Source organism: Oryx dammah, unplaced genomic scaffold (genome assembly GCF_014754425.2).
Source record: "Oryx dammah isolate SB20612 unplaced genomic scaffold, SCBI_Odam_1.1 HiC_scaffold_11, whole genome shotgun sequence".
In the NCBI taxonomy this organism is placed as follows: domain Eukaryota; kingdom Metazoa; phylum Chordata; class Mammalia; order Artiodactyla; family Bovidae; genus Oryx; species Oryx dammah.
The window spans coordinates 532,815-549,712 of record NW_024070195.1 but is presented as its reverse complement, the minus strand read 5'-3'; positions in this window follow the sequence as shown (position 1 = coordinate 549,712).

Sequence of the window (16,898 nt, the reverse complement as noted above, 5' to 3'; positions counted from 1 at the left end):
GGGGCAGAGGCTGTGTGCCTTCATCGCCTGCCATCGACATGCTCCTCAGAATATTTGTGTCACCAGCTTCCTACAGAATCTGACCTCTGACCGCTGTATTAACAATGGGCTAACAGGCCTTTCTTTATCCACATGGCTGAGCGTGAGCCCCAGGAGATGGAGCATGCCGCCACGGTGATGGCTGCCGCGCTCAGGGGCTCCGGGGGGCGGTCCGTGTTGGAGACTCGGGCAGAGGGTCCCCGGATCGCAGGCCTTCCTGGTCTCCTGGGATCCCTAACCTGCTGGGAGCCGAAGTTCCCAACGTGTTCCGGAAGGCCTGTGGGCTCTGAGGAGGCAGGCAGGCTGGTTAGAGGCTGAGGGAGCTGGAGCCCAGCCTTGCTGCAGAGATCTGTCTGCCGGTCCAGCCACGACTCTCAGGGTCATGGTACAGGCTTCAGATGTTCTGCAGGGAAGGATTTAAAAGGGTCGTAAAGGGATGGAGAAGCCTTTCACACTCTTAGAAAGCAAAAAATTCTGGGGCAAGTGGGTGCTGACACCAGGCTTTCCCTGTGGTGTCTTGTGCCCGACATACTTAATACATGGAGCTTCTGCCGTGGACACCAGGAGCTGGGTTTGAAAGCCACACGGACCTTGCCCCGAGGGGCCGCTCTGAGCTGACCTTGGGTAGAGGACCCAGGGACTGAGGGTCAGGTCTCTGCTCCCTGCCCCACCTGTGCTGTGCCCTCGGAGAGAGCGCTGTTCCCTGGACGGGTCAGAGGCTCCAGCAGGCGGCCGCAGGGGTGAGTCCAGCTGCAGCTGGGCGGGCTGGCTGAGTTGAGGTCAGCATTCGGCCAGAATCCAAGGAAAAGACACCACCGGCACCTCTCCCATGTAACCTTCATACTGAGCAGGCACCCAGGCTTTCCCGTCTGACAGCTGACACCTCAGGGCCTTCGGGACCCATCCTGGGCTGTCCCCTCGGCCCCGGGAGGCCTTGCAGTCCTGTGGGTGGTGATCCAGGCTGACCAGGTGTGTTCCATTTTCTCTGTGTGTAGGTGTCCGTGTATGGGTGCGAGGATTTCAGGAGGCGGAAGTGTGAGTCCTGGCACCTTCCTCTCCTTGGGCTCATCCTTAGGGACCCTGTGTCTTTCTCAGTCAAAGGGATCCTTTGGCAGAGATTCTGACTTACATCTAGGTAATTTCCTTGACCATTTCAACTGGTTCTAAAATAATAACTGAAATTTTAACACTATTGTTTCCCATTAAAATCTCTGTAAAGATTGAACTCTGTGATCGTTACTGATGAGAAACTATGAATTAAACCACAATCATGCCTTATTAACATCTGGCATTTTTCTGCGTAGGGCTGGTTCTCTCAGATCCGGCTTCCTAGCTATTTAGTGTTAGGATGTGAAACTAGTAATTACGATTTTGAGAAAAGGAAGAACTAAACCCACAGAAGAATGAGAAAAATTTGTTACGTGGCAAAATTTGATTACAAAAAGCAGCTGCCTTTTCAGCCCGAGAGCCGGTCTCCGCATGCTCCCCAGTCCCGCCTGGCCCTGCGAGCTGGGACGCTGGGTCCTTTCTCCATCGGCCCCCGGCCAGGCCCCAGCGGGCAGTGTTCACGTCCAGAGCAGTCTCGGCCGCCTCTCAGACCTGCAGTGACAGACTCTCGTCGTCTCTGTCGGCAGACTGCCGGCTCATGGATGGGACTGTGTTTTCCTGGACGTCGTCACCTCCCAGCATCCAGGCGATTTGTCCAGAGTGCCGGCTGACCATCTTTTCCCAGGGAGGACTGTGAGATCCCGGCGGGCCCGCAGTTCTCACGTGTGAGGATGCGGCCTGACCCCTCATCTGTTTCTGATTCTCTGGGGTCTTAGGAGGCCAGGCGGGCTGTGCGTAAAAGCTCCTGGGGCTCCCTTTTAAGGCATCTCAGCCCCTGATGATCCAACCAAGTCCCGAGGCCCTGCTGGACATCTGTCAGTCCTCTGAGGGACTTGGCTGGGCCAGCGTCAGTGGCCGGAGACAGGCCAGTAGACCGCAGCTGGGGGGGAGGGGCTCTAAGGCACGGGGAGGACGCTCACCTGTGGCGCGCTCACTCCGCTCGTGCTCCCGGATCGCGGTGCTCCTCCTCTGCTGTCACAGGGGCCCAGCTCACACTCTTCACATGGGTGCTGCGCAAGAGGCTTGGAAACAAACTCAGGGCTTAAAAGCAACGCACACTCACTTTTGCAAAATTTAAAACTGCATCAAGAAGAAAATACCAAAAAAAAAAGTTTGGGTATTTCTATTCAACTTTTCATATATGTATTTTTTATAGAATTAGTGTATGCTCTATCTGGAACCCCGCTTGACTTCGTAAGAAACATTTTCATATTCTAAAAACCCTAATTTTAGCGGCTGAACAGTATTCTGTCCTGTGAATTTCCTCATCAGACCTGGAGCACACGTGTCACCAGTGGCATATCAGGTTATTTTAGGCAGCACACAGATACACATTTTCATCCAAAGAGCAAGTTAGTGTTCTCTTCATTCTGAGAGTTTTTTCTATTAAAAAGGTTGATCTTTGGTGACGATAGGCATTAGCGTGTGCTGCGTTTTATAGCAGGCAGGATTCTCTGTGTCTCTCACCTCTCATCAACGGGTCGTCACGGCAGGAAATAGAATGTTAGTGCCACTTGGTCTTGGAGTGAGGCACAGAAATTCCTGACTGATACTTGATCATTAATCCCATCCTTTTGACTAAAATATGCTAATCCAAAATAAGATTGCTTGATTTTGAAGCCTACTTATTATAAAGGTTATTTAGCTGAGAAAACTCTTGAGAGTCCCTTGGACAGCAAGGAGATCAAACTAGTCAATCTTAAAGGAAATCAGCCCTGAATATTTATTGAAAGGACTGATGCTGAAGCTGAAGCTCCAATACTTCGGCCACCTGATGCGAAGAGCTGACTCACTGGATAAGACCCTGATGCTGGGAAAGATTGAGGGTGGGAGGAGAAGGGGACAACAGAGGGTGAGATGGTTGGATGGCATCACCGACTCGATGGACGTGAGTTTGAGTGAGCTCCAGAAAATAGTGGAGGGCAGAGGAACCTGGTATGTTGCAGCCAATGGGGTCGCAGAGTTGGATACAGCTTAGCCAATGAGCAACGAAAGCTTCTGATTAGCCCAGAACTGTATTGCACTCTGAAGATTTTCCAGACTGAGTGAGACCCCTTTTCCAAACTAATCTCATCTAGATCTAAAAGATAAACTCTGTCCAGAGAATAACTTTAATTTAATTTTCCAATATTTCCCCAAATATTGGAACCCTCACTAGGTTAATGACCCATACATTCTGTGAGGAGAGCAGCCTTATCTTCGGTGTGGTAGTAGGTACATAGTTGCCAAACAGATGCTTCTTGATCGATTCAACTTCAAAGTAGACTTAGAACTGTCTGTGTCATGGGTATCATCTATTGTGATTCAAATTAATAAGTGACTTTGACACATTAAGAATGACCTGCTTTTGCTATTATAACATGGGAACTACAACAAATTCTATAGGGAATTTTAAAAATGTTAATGTAGATCAGAGAAAAATATATAGGAACACTACATATCCTCGTTATGTCTTAGATATTATTACTTAGAATGAGACTAAGTAAACAGAAGGGTGGTTAGTTTAAAGTTGTTTTTGTTCAGTTGCTCAGTCGTGTCTGACTCTTTGCGACCCCATGGACTTCAGCATGCCAGGCCTTCCTGGTTTAAAGGAGGTGTAAAGTGTTGAGTGAGTGAAAGTACAGCTTTTGATGGTGCAGAGAAGTGAGCATCTGAAGCTGTGTTTCCTGAAGTACAGTCAGCAGTTTCCAGTGTGTTGCTGCGTGAACAGCCCCGCCATGGCTTTTTGTGTGTGGGAGTGACTGTTTCTCTAGCAGAGGTTCCTGGGAGCAGGATTCTGGGGTTAAAGGTCAGTGTTATGAATGGTGATCCTGGTGCAGGCTTCACAACAGTGAAACCCTAGAGAAGTAATTTTGCCCATTGATTTCCCAGTGCTTTTATCCATGAGAGATAAAAAAATTATATTCTTAATTCATAGGATTGATAAAATAATGCAGGTCAATTGAACATATACCAAAGATATCGGATCTCTGAGTCCCTCCTCAGCTGTGTGTGTGTTGGCAGTTCTGGCAGGCACAGCTGGGCACACCAGGCAGGCACACCCGGGCAGGCACACCAGGTAGGTACACCCAGGCACGCCTGGCAGGCACACCCGGGCACGCCTGGCAGGCACACCCGGGCACACCAGGCAGGCACACCTGGGCACGCCTGGCAGGTACACTTGTTTTTTTCTAATATAATTTATTTTTTTTACTTTACAATTCTGTATTGGTTTTGGCATACATTGTGCGCCTGCTGGGCGCTCCCCTCCTATCCTCTTGCCTTCCCTCCCGGCGTGGGCTCTTCCTCCTGCTCTGCCTGCGCCCACCCTCCCAGCAGGGATGCCCCAGTTTCATGGTGGGCAAGGACAGGGCTGTCCTTCTCTTAGTTACAGTACTAATAACCCATGATTGTCTAGGAACTGATAACCGCTATCACTGAATGGACTGCTGCCGCTCTCTGCAATCAGTATTTCTTAGGAAAGGGAAGCTTTATTTTGTTTGTAGTAAATGGTAAAATTACTTAAAATGCTCCTTTGGAAAAAGCTTTTTGGACAGTTGGCCACTTTGTCATCCTGGCCCATCTCTTTGCAGAGACGGAAAGAACTACCAGCTACACGTGAATTCTTTACTTCGTGAGCATTGCGAACTCCAAACTATGGCAAGATCAAGAGGACTGGGCAGAGAAAGAGTGGTCAGGATCCAGTGTGACCACGGCAAGTTCAAATACAAAATGCACGCGTGCAATTCCGTCCTTACAGGTGGTCAGAGCTCAGCCCTGGTCCCTCAGTACGGAGAACGAAGCCCCGTTGCTCGTGGCCTGAGCCCTCCTGCCCGGCGCGGCCTCTGCCCCAGCTCAGGCCCCTGCAGTCAGGACAGCGGGTGCAGGCGCTCTGACCAGGGGCGGCCCCCCCCCCACCACTCTGCTCTTTCCGTTTTTACTGCACTATTTGGGCTGTTTTCCAATCGACACTGAACAGAGGGCATGAGATTCTCCGATTCTCCAAGTGGGCCGCTCTCTAAGAGTGTGAAACCCGACTCTGAGACGGAGCTCTGGCTTGGGGTTCATGAAGCCCCCAGAACCGTGTGAGGCTGTGGCGGAGCTGGCACAGGCGTCTCTGGAGACAGCCTCCACAGGTTGGGGGTCTCAGAGGATCCCAGCCTTCACAAGGTCCCCCGTCACCCATTCATGCCCCAGCGGAGCCGGCCAGCAGGGGCCCGGGGCCGCAGCTGCTGAGGGTTCACGGCCGTTTCCTCGCCTGGGATGAGAGCCCGCGTGGGAGGCCACGGCGTGTGCGGCCGGGGAGCTGTGTCATCCGGCCTGTTACCAAGGGGGACGAGGCTGCGACCCCAACATCGCCGCTGACGCGGACGCCCCTCTCCGAGCGCTACCCTCGCTTCTGCTCCCTCCTGCTGCTGCCGCTGCAGACCCCGCCCGGTGGCCCGGCACCCTGAGCCCCAGGCGGAGCGGTCCCCGCAAGGGGTCCAGGTGGAAGTGGATGCCCCGGGATTCTGGGCAGTCTCGGGGACCCCGAGCTCCCCACCCCAACTCGGGCAGGGCTGCCTCCATCCTGACGGATTCCTTCTTTCTCACGGGTTTGAACCCCAGTGACCCCAAAACATTATGTTTGGACTTGAAAGACATGCTTATTTTTAAAGTTGAACTTCCTACACGGCTGCACACACATCATCTTTTAATGTTGATCTCTCAGTGTTAACTCGGTCGAGTCTCAGCAGAGCCAAAACACACAGTCGAGCTGTGGGAAAGAGCCTTGATCCGAAGCCCCCCGCCCCACCCCCTGCCGTGCGAGGGACTCAGCACAGACCCCGCTTCCTGCTCGGCTGAAGCTGGGGCTTGCAGGGGGTCTGGGGAGGAGCCATCTGTGTCCTGGAGAGGGGGTGATGCTTCAGGGGTGTCCTGGGGAGATGGGCACACGGGCGGTTCGGAACCCTGGGTCGGGGTCCAGGGACACCCAGGGAGGCTCCTCACTGTACGTCCAAGCTCACCACAGATGGAGACAGTCTCACCTACAGAATTCTCTTGAAATTGTCTGACTCTAAGAGTAGCCGGCTGCTGGGAAGAGCTCGGTTTCCCCATGTAAGGTAGACTGACTTACCTGAGCTGGCTCTGCAGCACTCCTGACTTCCAGGATGGGGTGTGGGGAACAGATAGACCACTTATCAGGGGCCTTTCTGGCCTGAGGACCCCCTGTACACTTGGGGTTAAAAGGATTTCCTCCGTACACTTGGGATTAAACACAGGCAGCGCTCAGTCTGATCACTGGACGGTGCCCCTTCCCAAGCGGCTCCCGAGACCCGCTCATCACTGCTGCTTTCTCAGCACGAGACACATCTCTTCATGGGCTGTGATGTTAAGTCCTCCTAGAAATATAGAGATCACCAGGCGTGACGTGAGTGATAGACGGAAATATGCTGCTCGTTGCTGCTGGGCATGACTGACTCGTGCAGGAGCCCTCGTCGCCGTGGATAGCACGTCTGACCGCAGATCAGAAGATTCCAGGTGTGACTCCTGCCTGGCTGAGAGTGTGCGTTGTCACTGGGCTGCCCTGTGGTTCAGGACATAAAGAATCTGCCTGCAGTGAGGAAAACCTGGGTTCGATCCCTGGGTCGGGAAGATCCCCTGGAGAAGGAAACAGCTATCCACTCCAGCATTCTTGCCTGGAGACTCCCCATGGACAGAGGAGCCTGGGGGGCTGCAGTCCACGGGGTCGCAAAGAGTTCAACACACACTGAGACACACACACACACACACACACACATGACTGACTTAGAAGATGTTCAAACATAAAAAGTACAGGCATTTCAGATAATTAAAGCACTTATTTTTGTAGTAAACTTGTGTCTGGATTTCTTCGTCTCTGCCTTGACCCTTGTCTCTTACACACAGAGACATGAGTCAAAAATGTTAACTTCCAGGCACGAAGGATTTGATAGAAATGTTCAGAACAGGGCAAGGTCTCCTGATCTGATTATTGTTTTGAACTGAATGTGGATGGATGTCCCAGATATTACATCAGTACGAATCACTGAGATGAAATTGGTTCTGTACAGAAACATCGAGAGTGACTACCTTTTCCCCAGAATGGCCGATAAGTCGCAATGGTTAACTTTGCTTTGCTGCAACATTAGCTAAAAAAGAGCCCAAAGTATTTTTAAAAGCAAATAGCAAAGCTACAGCTTTTACACTTGGTGCAGTCAATTTGGATAGCAGTTTGGCACTTTTCTAAAATGTTAAAAAGAGATTTACTATATGACCCAGCAATTCCACTCTTGGGTGTCTACTTAAGATAAGTGAGAACCCCCAAAACGCATGTCCACACAAAGACTTGTACACAAATGTTACAGCAGCCTTGACGGTCAGAAAAGCGGAGCTGATCTAAGCGTCTGTCACTGGTAACCGATGAACGCACTGCTTCATTTCCGCTTGGGCGAGGGCGACGTCCCCTGCAGATGACGCACGCGGGTCCCTATGCACAGACCTGGCAGGGGACCTCATGAAGGCATGAGAGACAAGGAGGAAGAAATGGCCAAAATGCATAAAAACCGGCCCAAACACAGACCCGATGTGTGAACATAGGCCCTGGATTAGGCGGGACGCCGCTTGTGCTCGAGGTGAGATGTTAGGCAGGAGGAGAACTGCTGAGAGAGGGGTAAGGCTGGCCTTCTGTTCGCCGAACTCAGAAATGGCTGGATTAGTTTTTTAGAATGGGCATGCATTCGTTTGGTGAGTTAAGGAACAAAGATGAGGAAAGCGGGAGGCGTGGCTGAGTCCTGTGCATCTGCGTGGGGGAAGGTTCAGAAGTGTCCCAGGCAGGGCAGGCGGGGCTGGACTTTCAGAGGCTCGGGGCCTGGTCTGGGCGATGACCTCACAGCAGGGCAGCTCTTGGACCCCCCATGGCCCACCCCACCTACCCCTCCTGAGCGTTCCATCCCGCTGAAGATGGGACGAGCGCGCCGTGAACCCAGGGGGCGGTTCGGGGAGCTGGCACTGGAGAACCTCGTGGCAGGCTGAGCCTCACAGTCCTCAAAGGTGGACTCAGAGCTTTCACCCTGAAAGGAGCTATGCACTCAGCCCCAGTGAGGAACATTCCTGCCAACCCTTCCTCTTGTAACCTCTCCCTCTTTTCTGAAAAGCTATAATCGTGTTGAGCTTCCTGCCGCAGGCAACTGCCTCTTTATAAACAATTCTTTATTCTCCCCACATGACCATCCTCAGCACATCCATCAAGAGAAAATTGCCCAGGTGCCTCTGGTCCAGGGCTCCAGGGCCTAAGGTGTAGAGTCTCAGCGAGGAGATGGAATACTTGCCATCCTCAGAGGCTGGGGACCACAGCCAGCCCCCAGCTTGTTGTGTCTATCCACGAGCTCAGGATGGTTTCCACATCTTCAAGTGCTGAAGGAAAGTCAGGAGATTGCCTGACGTGAAAATGATACGAAATTCCAGCTCTGATGACTGCATACACTGCTTCACGGGAACTCACCCTCCCTGTCCACGTATTCAGGCTACAGGAGCGGAGCCCAGTGGTCGTGCCAGAGGTGGGGGCCTCTCAACACCCAAGGGTTCACTCTCTGGCTCTTTCCTGAAAAAGCTTGGCGGACGACTCTGGCTCCAGCCTTTGCAGTAACAGGTTTGGGGGCTCGGGGTCCGAGGTCTCCTTTAAGAGCCCAGCGGATGGGCCGCCAGGGAGCACACCAGGCGGCTTCTGAAATCAGTGAGGAGCCACGTGGTGCTTTCGGAGTTACAGGCGCTCTGCTCCGTGATTACGGGGTGGCAACACCCCCAAAGCAGGGCCTCCTGAGTGACGGGGCCGGGGCCCTGTACTCACCGCCCCAGGAGCATCAGGTGGGGGCTCCCTGCCGGGTCGGCACAGACAATCTTCTTCGCCCTTTTGGGAGGATCCTAACATTGTGTAGTCTGGACAGGGTGTAGTTCATCTCAAGTTGCTCCTACTGATGGAGAGGATTGCCCCTAATCGTCTACTGTTACAACTCTGAATACCTATGGGCACAGAACAGCTGCCCCAGGTAGAGACGGATTCCTAGGCTCTACGTGAGTTCACAGATTTTCAGGTTCCAAGACTCTCGAGCTACAGATTTCTCGTTGCTGGAGTCAGAGGTCGGCAGCTCCTAAACACTGGCGGGAGTTCCGCATTGTCCTCCCGGCCACAGGGCTGCCCGCATCCCTGCCAGGAAGGATGTGAGGGGCTGCCCCACCCTTCTGCAGCTCGGGCGCTTAGCAACCTTTGCTTCCAAGCACCTGCTTTCTCCCAGAATTGTCAGATCCCGGGCGATGGGGCCACATAGGAAGGAAGAAATACCCACCTCTCCCTTTCTCCTGCCTCCAGGGCCCACCAAGGCCTCTCATTGGCCAAACCTGCTGGGGGGCCTGTGGCAGAGAGCTGGGTGAGGCAGACCCCCAGGGTGGCTGGCAGGGCACCCCAGCGCTCCCCCACGGGGACTGACGCCTTGGCTTCCCTGCAGCCTGGCGTGGGGCACCCAGGTCCCCCTTCAAACAGTCAATCTTCTGTGTGGCCAGCCCTCAGTGACCCCTGCTGTGCCTCGGTCATCGTGCAGGGGCCGGCGAGGAGGGCCGCATCCCTGCAAGCCCGTCCCTCGCAGTGCCCACGTCTCTCTGTGCTGTGATCCTCGGGTTAGCCCGCCTCTCAGGGCCCCGAGGACAGGCTCCCAAGGCTGTGGGCTCATGCCTGGCCTTTGTCCCCATCTCCGGGCCCAGGTCTCAGGCATCAGTGCAGCTGCTGAGCCCCCAGGCAATGCCCAAGGCCAGGGGGCTCAGCTCTTCCGACTTCAGCCCCAGGCTGGTGCCATCTACCCCTCATGGGAGGTGAACACAGACCTCCTCCATCTGCGGACACCCCCTCTGCCTCCCACCCCTGAGCTCCTGGGGGTGACCTGTTTGAAGGCTGGGACCCAGTCCCCAGCTCCAGGTCTCAGGATTCCCAAAACACTTTCGTAACTCACGCACCTGCTTAAAACCAAAGACATTTTTTGACTAATCTGGTCTCAGACTGAAATGTATTCCGAACGCTATACTTTGGGGTTAGACTAAGACTGCCCTCTCTCCCTCCTGAACTGACCTTGCAGTGAGCCCCCCCCGCCCCGCCTGCTCCCTGAGCTTCTCCCAGCCTGTGACATCGCAGACGTGGGGCTCATGCGTCTGCTCTCCAGGGCGCAGCCGTGTCGGCAGCTGAGGCGTCATATCACCGCCGCGCGGGGCTGTGCTGGTGCCAGCTGAGCGTCTGTGCGGGGGCCACAGACCCTATTCCGTGTGGAGGCCACGCCCCTTTGCCCCTCCCCAGGTGCGCGGCCGGTGCCCAGGGCTTGCCACGGTCCTGCCCCTGGGGCCCTAATTCAGCTGTAAATCGCTCGGAACGCACTTCCTCACTCCTGCCGTTTGGCGATCTGCAGTTTCCAAGCCATGATTCTGGGGCAAATGCACACCGAGTGGACTGCATGGGTTAAAAGCAACTAACACCCCTCCCTGTCTCCCTAGAAATCTCTGCCAGGGGAGTGAGATGGTTCTGTATACTGGACTCGTCTCAGATACCCGGGGGTGTTCTTCCTTAATTGTTTCTCTCTTAATTTCACCCGCTTGCTGTTACTGGGAAAACAGAAATTCCGTTTATAACATCTACATTCTAAGATGTTAACTCATAAAATTCCCCTGGGCCTGTCCTTTTAAAATTAACGCTACCAAGTGAGCAAGCCTCCAAGGGATGTGTGCTGGGGCGCACGCACACACTCTCGGGGACACACACACACACACGCACTCTCGGGGACACGCGCACGCACACACGCACACGCACACACGCATTCTCAGGGACGCACACGCTCTCGGGGACAGACACGCACTCTCGGGGGCGCGCGCACGCACACACGCACTCTCTCGGGGGCGCGCACATGCGTGCCGAGAGCCTGCTGGAACGGACTAACCCAGATTCACGCGTCTCGGGCGCTATGCTGCGCCCCGATCTTGCCTCCGCTCTGGAGCAGTTACAAACAACTTACTGGCGCTTGTGCCGATCAGGCCCGGCCTCGCTGCTCCGAGGGGCCAGGCTGCCCCCTCGGGGTGGGGGTGTTTCCCACGGTCCCAGCACAGCGGCTCCGGCCCGAGGGGGACTGCGCGTGTCCGTTTGTAGAATAACGAACTGTTTACATGACCTGGCCCATCGTGAGATCAGTCGGCCCCGCTGGTGGGTTTATAAACACTGTCTGCTGGTGGTCCTCGGTGCCTTTGCAGGAAACAGGCCTCGCCGAGCCCCGCGCGGCATCCAAACACCAGGCTGGGCTTGGGAGCCGACGGCCTTGGCACGCATCTTGGCCTTGAAACAACCACGCTCAAGTTCCTGTTTGTCCCGGGCCTCCCGGGGGCGAGCCCTCCCCCGCCCCGCGCAGGTGTCGGAGGTTATGAGCAGCGTGGTGGCCAGTCGGGGCGCCCCCCCAGGAAGAGGCCCCCGTCCCGGGTACCTTGTCTCCCCTCCAGCCCTGGCCCCCGGCCACCCCACCCCAGCCCTCCAGGTCAGCAGCAGCCAGGCGCCTTGTCTCCCCGCCACCCTGGCCCGGCCCTCCAGGCGCAGCCCTCCAGGCGCAGCCCTCCAGGCTCAGCCGCCGCTCCCTGAAGCCGAGCTGGGCTGTGCCCTCGCCTCTCAAGTGGCCGCTCCTCGGGCACGGACGTTTATGAAGCAGGAAAGACACACGATCCAATGTAGTTTTAGGGTTTCGTGTTATACCCGTGTTTACCAAGATCAGCCCTAAGATGCTCCTTCTCGCTTATAGCACGCTCCTGTAACCAACAGGGCCCTGAAATCCTTGGAGGAACCACGGAGCTGTGTCTGAATTTTGTCTCTGGGTGTATACTTAAGGGCAAGTGCAAAGAAGACGGCCCGAAGGAAACGCGGTTGGTTGCCAGAGGGCAGAGTCGCGCTTCCCCTGCATTCAGGCCTACTCACCCTCCCGGCCGCCTGGCATCCCGGCCACAGCCTGGACAGTGGGCTCAGAGGACGCAGCTGCAAAGGCTTCTCCCACCTCGGTCCAGCTGACGTGTCTTGCATGACCCCCAACATCTCTGGGCTAGGGGCCTCCTCGCCCACAGTCCGTGGTCCTGAGCTTCTCGCTGTTGCAGCCCCTGTGATACGAGCACAGAGATGCATAAACCCAAGGGCCTGCTATTGGTGAAAAGGAAATAACTTTTCTGGGCTCGACACTGAGGGCTTTGCTTCTGAGGGTGCGGGGTGGGAGGTCAGGAGGGCCCTGGGCAGAAGGCTGTGTCCTAAGAGGAGGGTTGAAGGCACGGGGTCCTTCAGTAAAGAACCATCACTGAGGACAAGGTCTTGCTTTTATCGCCTGTAATTTATCTGTCAGCAGGTTGACCGGGGAAGAAGTGCTGGTGAGGGTAGCCATTCCCTTCTCCAGGGGTCTTCCCCACCCGGGGACTGAACTCAGGGCCCCAGCACTGCAGGCAGATTCTTTCCTTTCTGAGCCACCAAGGAGCCCCCACGGGATGACCAGCCAGGGGCTCCGATTCCAGGCCAGGCCCCCCGTTAGTCGGGGTGTCATCAGACAAGAACACCCGCCATCTCTGCTGTCTGCTGGCCCCACAGCACAGCGCCTCTGCTCCTTCTACGAGTGGCTGGAAGAGCTCCGACCCCGGGGAGCATCTGTCTTAGCATCCCTGGAACCAGAAGCAGAGAGCGGACCCACTGGAGTGGCACTGAGGGAGCAGGCTGGCTGGACCGGCCAGGGCCCAAGGTGCCGGCTATGTAGGGGCACGCCTACGGTGCCTTCCTGGGGGCCCATCTCAGCCAGGTCTTCACGTGCTCCTGGATCGAGAACCACTGTTTGAACTACCTGTGCTGGGAGCAGGGACCCGGCTCACTCTTGGCCGTGCCTGGCAGACTCCAGGTGTCTGAGCAATTCTGCAGAATGTCTGGGACCCAGACTCGCTTCTGCCCGCTGACCACCTGTGTGCAGCGTCTCAAGACTTCTGTGCACTTCCAGAGCAGGTGGAGGTCAGAGGGGTCGTCCCCACGTTGGCTGTTGATGGCTTTTCTGCATACACCTTCCATGTTTGTCTGACAGGTGAGCAGAGAGGACCATCTGATCCTGGCAGGGCCTCCCCCTCTGGAGCGTGTCCGCCGCCCACTCACACAGGACCCCCTGCCCTGCTCTTCCTCCCGGTTCCCAGGGCAGCAGAGCCCGGGAAAGCCCCATTTATCCCAGCTGCCTCTCTGTCTGTGTCTGAAAGGCAGGGTCCCTGCTCTGTCCAGGGAGCTCAGATGCTGCACCAGGGACCCAGCCTCCAGCCATGACTTTTCCAGGACTTGAGAGGGTCAGAGAGCAGAGCCGCTGACTCAGAGGCTGCAGCAGAAGAGGTCTGGTCAGGCCCAGCACACCTGGCCGTCGTTCAGTTTGCTCAGTCGTGTCCAGCTCTTTGCAGCCCCATGGACCGCAGCCCGCCAGGCTTCCCTGTCCTTCACCATCTCCCGGAATTTGCTCAGACTCACGTCCATCCTGTCGGTGATGCCACCCAACCACCCCATCCTCTGTCGTCCCCTTCTGCCCTCAGTCTTTCCCAGCATCAGGGGCTTTTCCCAGCATCAGCAGACCCGAGTACCAGTCCAATTCTGCAGCGACTGTGTGACTTTGGACCGATGAGGCTGCCTCTCTGGGTCTCAGTGGCCCCACCTGTGAAGGGAACGGCATTCACGGAATGATGTCTCAACTTGCTCCCAGCACAGACATGCTATGATTCTCTAGACCTCAGCGATAAGGGATTTGTGGTGTGGAAAGGGAGCCTGAAGCTGGCATTTGGAACTTCAGTCTTGAGGACTCATGGATTTGGCGGACCGGGCCTCCCCGTCTCCTGGTATTTCTCCGCGCTTGGCTCGCATCCACCCCTCCTACGACCTGGCCCGTCCGGGGGCCACCTCACGGACCCAGAGGGACAGTCCTTCTGAGGGACCGGGTCTGCGTCCCGCAAACAGCTGGGCACGGTGTAGCATTTCAAAAGAGGTATCAGTACGTCACATCTGTTCAAAGAGATCACCTCAGTGAACGACAGCTCTGGAAAGCCTCGATCAACATCAAAAGCAAAACCTCTTAATTGTTCCATTTAAATTATAAAATGCTGTCTTTACAGAGTGAACAAGCACCTAGTATAATCTTAAACCCTTGAGCCATTGTGGTCAGAGCCTTGTTTGTATTAATTAGAAACTTCACAGGTGTTGCTAATAAACAAAAGATATTTTAAATAAACATTTCGAAGAATGTTTGCTGTATGACCCTCCCTGCTATCTTTTAATAGTTCAAACAGAAAGAAATTGGCAAATAATTCTAAGCTACAGAGTTCTGCTGGTTAAAAGTATAAAACTATTGAATGATTTTAAAAGACATTTTAAATAAGACATTAATAATGGAAATTAAATAGTGAAAATGTAAATTAATATATAATTTTAACATAAAAATTCAGGAGGCCTTTAACAAATTGAACCACACTGAGAACCACCAATACATTCTCTGTGCCTGTAAACATTTAAACATTCTATTTACATTTAGCTTCTTTGGGAGCTGGGATTAGAAAACTAACCCTCAGTCTACATTTGAAAATCTCTGTGTAGGGAACCATTGATACTATCCTTTTTCAAGTAGAAGCCAACTCAGGCAGGTTTCGGGTGGAAGCTGAGCCTGTCTGACCGAATAGCAGCAAGCAGTAGCTGGCAGTGGGCAGAGCAGCCGGGGGAGCGCTAGGCCGAGTCTGGCAGAGGCTGTTCTGCAGGCCCCGCAGGCACGGCTGGGCCGGAGGCTGCCTCGGGCGCCGTGGCCTCCGGTGAGGGGCAGCTGAGTGTGGGAGGCGGGGAGGCCAGTGGGAGTGACCAGGGCTCCAGAGCCAGGCCAGGGACAGTGCTCCTTGTCTGGCTGGCCTCAAGGAGGAGGGGAAACTCACAGCTGGTCATGAGCCCCTGGCGGGCCCCCGCGTCAGCCACATCCACTCCCAGGGGAAACAGCCATGGAGCCAGAGGCACGGCTGCAGCATGGAGGCCCTGGTGTCCGTCAGACCACCAGACGGACAAGCCCCGCCTTCCACGGCCAAGTCTGCTTTGGGGGCTGAGGGGCCGTGAACCCTGAGTGGGCGAGCCGGATCTCAGCTCCACTCGTCTGGTCTTCGTGGAGGGGCTGCACCATCAGAGGACGATCAAAGCACTTGGGAAAGTTCGCGTCCAGCAGCGTGTGGAGGTGACGAGTCCTCTCCCCAGAGTGTCGGCAAGGCTGGGCCAACGGTCCTGAGAAGCTGAGCAAGGCCCTCCTGCTCTGCCAGGTCGGAGAGGGGGCCTCACCTCCAAGGGGACCTCTCCCTGAGGGGCCAGCAGGGCCTGAGTGCGGCCGTCCAGGTTGTGGCCCTGGGGCGGGCGCCGCAGGCCGTATGGAGGTAACCAGTGCTGCCTGGGGATTCCATGAGCTGGACCGGCCTGTGAGACAAGATCTCACGTCTCCAGGCTCCCAGAGGCCAAGCCCACCTGTGAGTGAGACCAGAGGGGCCTCTGGTCACCTCACAGCCTGGCCAGCGGAGCTGCGGCTGCAGGAGAAAGAGACGCCCCAGGGCGACAGCTGGGTGGTCGGGCTAGGGCCGCGCTCCGGCCGTCAGCCTCGGCCGCAGCCAGAGGGGTCAGGCACCTGCACGCACCGGTCCTCCTCTGCCTCCCCAGCCTCGCAGACACACGCAACTCCTAGGCACCCGGCTTCTAAAAAGTCAAAAGAAAGGAAAAAACCTCAGCAGAGACGTCAGTGCTGCACAATGAGAATGACTAAACAAATAAACAAGGAAGGAGAACAACAACGGTTCCCTCGGGAAAGTCACAACCCTGAGTTCCTACCTCGTGTTACATAAAACGTCCAGCGGGCAGAAGAAGTGACAAGGCACGCAAAGAAACAGGAAATCAGGCCTGGCCCGGGAGGAAGGCACATCCGTGACCTGGGGCAGGGCCCTCTGGGCGGAAGACCCGTGTTCCCCGACCTCCGGGTCTGGGGGCTGAGCTGCTTTCCCTGGGCGGTGCTGGACGGTCAGCACGCTCTGGGCCCATCACTTGCAAGGTGACCTGTGTCGCCTTCAGGACTCTGCCCTTCCTGGTGACTAATGGATAATTAGGGTCCGGTAGAGGTGCTGGCCTGGCGTGGTGGGTAGTGCAGACTGGGTCTGAAAACCAGCAGAATTGGGTCTTCACAGTTACGGCTGGAAAATGCACCGGCCGGCTCAGCTCTGCAGGAGACCCCAGAAAGCCTCCACCTCCTGGGACTCCCAGGACAGCACGGGTCCCAGTCAGCCCCGGGTAACAGACACTGGAGTCATTAGCAGAGCTCCCAGAATCAGGGCACACAAGGACAAGAAGCAGAGAGGGTCAGAGCTGTTTCTGGGGTCCCGAGCCCTCCGTTCTCAAGCAAATGGGTGGCAGCCAAGTCACCATCCCAGCACCGAGTGTGGAATCAGGAAATCTCTGACCAGGACCCAGCGACTGAGGGGCTGGGTGTCCTCGGGCGTCAAATGTGGGGAGTGGGGGCGGGAGTGGAGGGGGGGCAGGGGCAGGCTTCCAGGGACACTTCATCAAGGCTAGGGACTCTCAGGTCCCCATGGGGGTGGGGGCTGCTGGAGAGAGTACTGGGTGCGTGTGCTTGTCAGCTGTGCAGCCCCGTCTCCGGGTGTGGGTGTGTATGTGCGTCTCAGGTGTGCGTCTCAGCTGTGTG